This window comes from Adiantum capillus-veneris, chromosome 20 (assembly GCF_014529385.1).
Source record: "Adiantum capillus-veneris isolate H3 chromosome 20, ASM1452938v2, whole genome shotgun sequence".
Lineage (NCBI taxonomy): Eukaryota > Viridiplantae > Streptophyta > Polypodiopsida > Polypodiales > Pteridaceae > Adiantum > Adiantum capillus-veneris.
This window is the reverse complement of record NC_140950.1, coordinates 77,262,483-77,268,989: the sequence shown is the minus strand read 5'-3', so window position 1 is coordinate 77,268,989 and position 6,507 is coordinate 77,262,483.

Below are 6,507 nucleotides of genomic sequence, written 5' to 3'. Positions count from 1 at the left end.
TCATTAAGTTAAGTTTCAAAGGTAGATTTGCACTTTTAAGCTGAGCATTAATGGTAACTTTTCACTTAAGTGTAAGCTTTAGTGACTACCTTGTATTTTTAGGTTTTAAGCTTTAATGGAAACCTTGCAATTAGGATAAAGTGATAAGAGTATCTACGCATCATAAATTTAAGCTTCAAAGGTAGATTTACTCTCGTAAGCTAAGTTTTAATGGTAACTTTGCACTTAGGTGTAAGTTTTAGTGACTACCTTGTATTTTTAGGTTTTAAGCTTTAATGGAAACCTTGCAATTAGGGTCAAGTGATAAGAGTATCTATGCATCATAAAGTTAATCTTCAAAGGTAGATTTACTCTTGTAAGCTAAGCTTTGTTGGTAACTTTGCACTTAGATGTAAGCTTTAGTAATTACCTTGCATTTTTAGGTTTAAGATTTAATGGAAACCTTGCAAGTAGGTGCTCCCAATTTTGGGAAGGAGGTGAATTAAGGGGAATCTCAATGGATTCCGTTATGTGGCTTTGAAAGAAAAAGGGAGCAGATGGCACGTGGGTGGAGAGAGAGAGAGAGAGAGAGAGAGAGAGAGAGAGAGAGAGAGAGAGAGAGAGAGAGAGAGAGAGAGAGAGAGAGAGAGAGAAATCTTATTTGCCATGCAGCGCATGCCGTGTGTGTGAGAGAGTGAGAGAGAGAGAGAGAGAGATGTGGTCTATATAGCGGCTCTATGCGGGACAGAGAGTTGAGGGGGGGAGAGAGAGATTTTTCCCTTGTGGAATCAACCGTCGATGCAGGACCAGGGAGGGCGCAAATCGATGCTCTACAAGAATTTTGCGTCGATGCAGGACCAGGGAGGGCGCAAATGGATGCTCTGCAACAATTTTGGGTGCAGGTGGCTTGACCATTACCTGAGACTCTGTGTCCCGACATGCACGACATCACACTCTCCTGTTTGACTACGGAGAGCAGCGCTCTGCAAAGCTGCATATGGTGTCAAGATGTGGTGGACGAGGAGCGTGATGACGATAGATTAGAGGATAGCGCTCTGCAGACCTGCATATGGTATGGGGATGAGGTGGACGAGGAGCAATGGGGGAGCCACTGTCATGTAGAGCAGCGCAGTCAGAGCTGATGTGGATTGCAGAATCTCTGTAGATTCCAGTTAATAGGAGTTTAGACCCATTAGGTAGATTTACTCTTGAAGCTAATCTTTACTGGTAACTTTGCACTCAGATGTAAGCTTTAGTGATTACCTTGCATTTTTAGATTTAAGCTTTAATGGAAACCTTGAAATTAGGGTCAAGTGATAAGAGCATCTATGCATCATAAAGTTAAGCTTCAAAGGTAGATTTTCTCTCTTAAGCTAAGCATTAATGATAACTTTGCATTTAGGTGTAAGCTCTAGTGATTACCTTGCATTTTTAGGTTTTAAGCTTTAATGGAAACCTTGCAATTAGAGTTAAGTGATAAGAGTATCTACGCATCATAAAGTTAAGCTTCAAAGGTAGAATTGCACTCATAAGATAAGCTTTAATGGTAGCTTTGCACTTAGATGTAAGCTTTAGTGATTACCTTGCATGTTTAGGTTTTAAGCTTTAATAGAAATCTTGCAATTAGGGTTAAGTGATAAGAGTATCTACACATCATAATGTTAAGCTTCAAAGGTAGATTTGCACTCGTAAGCTAAGCTTTAATGGTAACTTTGCACTTAGATGTAAGCTTTAGTGATTACCTTGTATTTTTAGGTTCTAAGCTTTAATGGAAACCTCCCAATTAGGGTCAAGTGATAAGAGTACCTATGCATCATAAAGTTAAGCTTCAAGGGTAGATTTGCACTCATAAGCTAAGCTTTAATGGTAACTTTGCACTTAAGTGTAAGCTTTAGTGACTACCTGGTATTTTAGGTTTAAGCTTTAATGGAAAGCTCAAAGACTCATAAATTATAGGATAACCTTCTAGCTTCCTAAAAATGGAATGCTAGGCACCATAAGAAAAGAGTAGTTGTCTAAGATTGATATAAGTAGTTCAATTTTTGGTATTGAAGAGTATTGAAGAGTTTTCAATTTCAAGTTTGTTTGCAAATACGGGATGGGGGAGATAGGGGATAACTTTGCGGAATTGATCTCCGTGTTGTTTGAACCGAAAACTCTACAAGCTTCCATGGAGATGTCCCATGGATGGAAAAGGATTGCAAAAACCTGGGAATCGACAAAACAGGGATTGAACTTAAAAAGTTAGCATTTTCGAAGAGACATTAACTATCAAATGCCTATGGCAAAAACTCGCTTGTATTTTTTAAATAAATTTGGCTGGTAGATAATTAATGAAAGTAGGAATTAAGGTTGATAAATGAATGAACCTGGAAATTACCAACTAGGAGTTAAAAAGGAACCTCAAGAGGTGATAGTGATAGCCCATTGCAAAACATAGATTTAAATAAGAGTTTTGAAGATTGTCTGGAAATGACCGAGAACCAAGATGGATCTTCTTGGGGTCAATTTGATCGAAAGGCCGGCCTATTGAGAGGATTCTCTTGGGGAACTAGGATTTTCTCTAAGGTTGTCATGATTTCTTTCATGGTTTACACAAACTGTGAGAAATTGGACAGCTCGTTTACCATCTTTGCTACGTATCCTAGCATATGCTGAACCATCATCCATTACCTTTGTTTCCATTCGAACGCCCACAATGTAGGGCTGTCCAAGGATGAGATGATATGAAGATGTATACTGTACAAAGAAGTTTTGGTCAATCTTTACATCACCTATTGTCACCTTCACACCTGGACATGCTGCATACAATTCACCAGATGAATTGTTTTCCACTTTTACCATCCAGCCATGATTTGTGTCCAGTGGCCATTTGCACTTGTTGTAGAGACTCTTTGACATTATGTTTATTTCTGAACCATGGTCAATCAAGGCAACAAATGGCTCTTCAAGATCACCTACCTTGACCAAAGTTTCTGTAGTAGCCCTTGCCCAGTGACTTCGTGAATAGTAGCTCCTAGGAATATCTTCAACTTCTTCATCATCATTTGAGAAATGCACTTGCTTCACTCTCCCACTAGATTGGTAGCATCCTACCACAGCTCCATCCTCCTCCTTATTTTGCAGCTGTATCCCTTGTGTCTTTGAGGTTTCCCCTTCAACCTGTGGACGAGAAACTTCAGCAAGGGTTTGCCTCTTCCTCTTGATGATGTCAATGATCTCCTCATGGAATTCACGCTTTGCAATGCCAAGAACGTCTCCCAGAGTAAACTCAATCTTGCTATTCAAGATTCTTACCTCCAAGACTTTCTTTAAATCTGTAGCAACCTCAATATCATAATGTAGTTTATAAGTTGGGCCTTTTGTCTTACCTTTTGTTGGCTCTTTCTTCTTTCCTGTTGTAGACTCCTCCATGAGTACTTCAGGTGGAGATGCTCCTTGTGTCGAGGGTGTTTGAGAAGGCATTGAGTCGCTTCTTCCCCCACTTCTAGAAGCTCTTTTTGATGGTCCTTCATCAGCATTCTCACGTCTGCGCTTCTCTTCTACAATAGCCTCATTTTGTTGGCATTTTGTAATGTAGGCATGCACTGACAATGAGTCCACTAGATCATTCCATCCTGTTTCTAGACGTATGCAATCACCTGCTTCATGTAGAATCTCTTTTGTAAGCTTTCCCTTTTTAGCTAATTGCATGACATTTGACCAAATTTGATCATGATGGTCAATCACCTCTTCATCACAAAAATGCTCAATTTTTACTCCATAAGTAGCTGCCTCAACTGAAGAGCTAGCACGGTTAGTTGCCATATCTTCAACTAAGGTTTACATTCCCCCCTTCCCAAAATTAGTTCTCAAAGGTAGACCTGTCTCTCTTAAGTGGATTTTACCATCCTTAAAAAAGACAACATATTTTGACAAAGCATCACTAAAATCATCACAATCCCTTCTTACATGGTCTGTACTATCACACCAAATACATCTATTAACAAACCCTTCTTTGGGCTGTTGTCTTTGCCTAGGAAGTGGCCCTCATGGTTGGCCTTTTTCTTCAAGATTTGCAAGCTTCACCTTCAAGTCACGCATTCCCTTCACAAGCTCATCTAGCATGGACTCATCAAACTTAGGAGCGATAAAAGTAGGATTTACCATTTTGTCAGAAGTTGAGGTGGAAGGACTTGTAGTGTTTACTACCATCTTGTCCCTTCTTCTTTGTCGTTTGGCAAGAAGTGAGATAGCACCTTCAACCTCATTCCAGTCGGTCTTTAGTCCTTGCTCAGCATCTTTATCTTCAAGAAGAAGCTCCAAATTTTCTTGAAACTCTTTACCTGCAGCTTGTAAGAAAAGATCTGTCTTCTCTGCATCTAGTGTGGCCCTTTCTGTCCTTGTGAACTGTGCATAGCATCGCTAAAATTCCCTAGGTAGCTTTGTTATTGATAGCCCTTGCTTTGGCTTGACTACCCATTCTAAGAATGTCCTTTTGGTCACTCTCTCAGAGTCCTCCATGAAATATTCCTCCTTTAAAGCTACTTTGAGTTCTTCCCAATTTCTCCCATGCCCATCTTTAATTCCCCTAACATGTTCTCTAATTTCTACAGCAACAACTAGCTCCATTTCCTTCACATACTCGCATAAGTACTTGGTTACATCTTTGCCACTGAATTGATCCATTCTGTTGATGACCGCTTGTATGGCCTTCATTGCTGAAATATCCCTTCTTTCAGTGGCATGTTGTTGTTGCATGAACATTGCAAATTCTTGAAACATTTGTGTTGTTGTTGGGTCAAAATGCATACCCTGTTGCTCAACATTATCACCCATGGTTACCCACAAACTCTCACCCTAGTAGATTCACGTCGGGTTCACCAAAATTATGTCGAGAAATTTGCGTTCTTTCCAAGAAAGCACCGGGCTTATGGCTGTGAGAGTTTGTGAGAGAACTCAACAAAAACTATATGAAGGAGTTAAACCATAGATGCCATAAAGACTAGGGTTTGGAAAGAAGTACAATCAAAGAAGCCCACCCATTCTCTCTTGCACTGACACACACAAAGAAAGAACACAAAAGAGAATGTCAAAATAACACAAAGATGAAAACATCAAGGCTATGGTCATATCGTATCATGGGTAATATGAAAGGGTTAATAGATGAGTTAATGGAATTCAATCTTGGCTGACCAAATATGCTACGAATTGTTCTTTGGAATTGTAGTTTTGTGCTTACCATAATATATATATTTTGTCTAGTGATTGGGATTAATTGTGTATACAAATTGTCTTGGTTCATAGCAAGATAACTACACTTACGTCAAAAGAAAAGTTATAGTCTATGAGAGGTATTATGATGGGATCCGGTGATAGAAGTATTTCATTGAGCCTTTCTGGGCCAAAGAGAAACACTATACGTTGTTGAAAGTGTAGTTTACGGCTAGTCCATAAGTTAATTCTAATAGATCGTACAGAGTGAAAGCGATAGAAATTATCATCATGTGGGTTATTCATTTAGGATAGTATGTGAGAAATGTAGATATGAGAGAAGTGAAGAGATGAGAAGTTTTCCTCCCAAGCCCTATTCTTTCCCGTAGGCAATAAGGATACTGAGGGGAGAGATGTACCTATAGCAAAGAGAACCTAGAATTTGTAGAGAGGCTGAATTACTAAGAATGAGAGAGATAGGTTTGGTTAAGGAGACGAGATTAGATACATATATATGAAAAAGAAAACAACAAGAAATCAAGAAAACATCAATGTAGAACACATCTTACTTGACAAACCCTTCGGCACCATTATTGATGGAGAGAGAAGAAGAGGGGAGAATTCAACGTTGATTGATACGCCAAGTCCAAACCTTCTTTGATTAGAGTTGATCTTCCAAGGATAGCGTAAAAGAATGGCTAGTCTTCCTCTAGGAGAAAGTGTAAGCTTGGGCTTATATTAATGGCTAAGTACAATTAGGCATTACTACTCACTCCCTCAAGAATTCCTCTCCTCAATGGCTTGAATGCTTGAGCTATTTTCAAGGAAGAAAAGTTTCCCTTTTATAGGTGAAGGGAACCCCCAAGGGTTTACACAAGAAGAGAGGATCCAGTGTGAACAGAAATTGGAAAAGTTGGAAATGAGCTGTCCCTGCATGATGTGGACAGACTGGGGTCCAGTATTTTGATCATATCTCCTTAACCGTGGCTCCAAATAAAAAAGTAAAAATATGGGCAGAAAATTCAGCTCATTAGCTACGATTTTTATTTAAAAATCATTTTCCAATTCGGATTGGAACCTTGTGTAGAAAAATAATCAAAATAGGGTCCATTTCTAGTAGCAAAAGTCTTCCTGTGGTCCCCTTAACCTAGACTTTCATTTGATTCCAAAGGACACCTCATGCCATATGAAAGCATGACATTGCTCCTTGACAAAGTTTTGTAATCATGCTTGCAATAATGCATTAAAATAAGTGTATCTTTGAAATCATGCCACCTAGTGTCCCATTAGGATTTGATTCCCTCCTAGTAGCTATTTAAAAATAAATATAAGAAA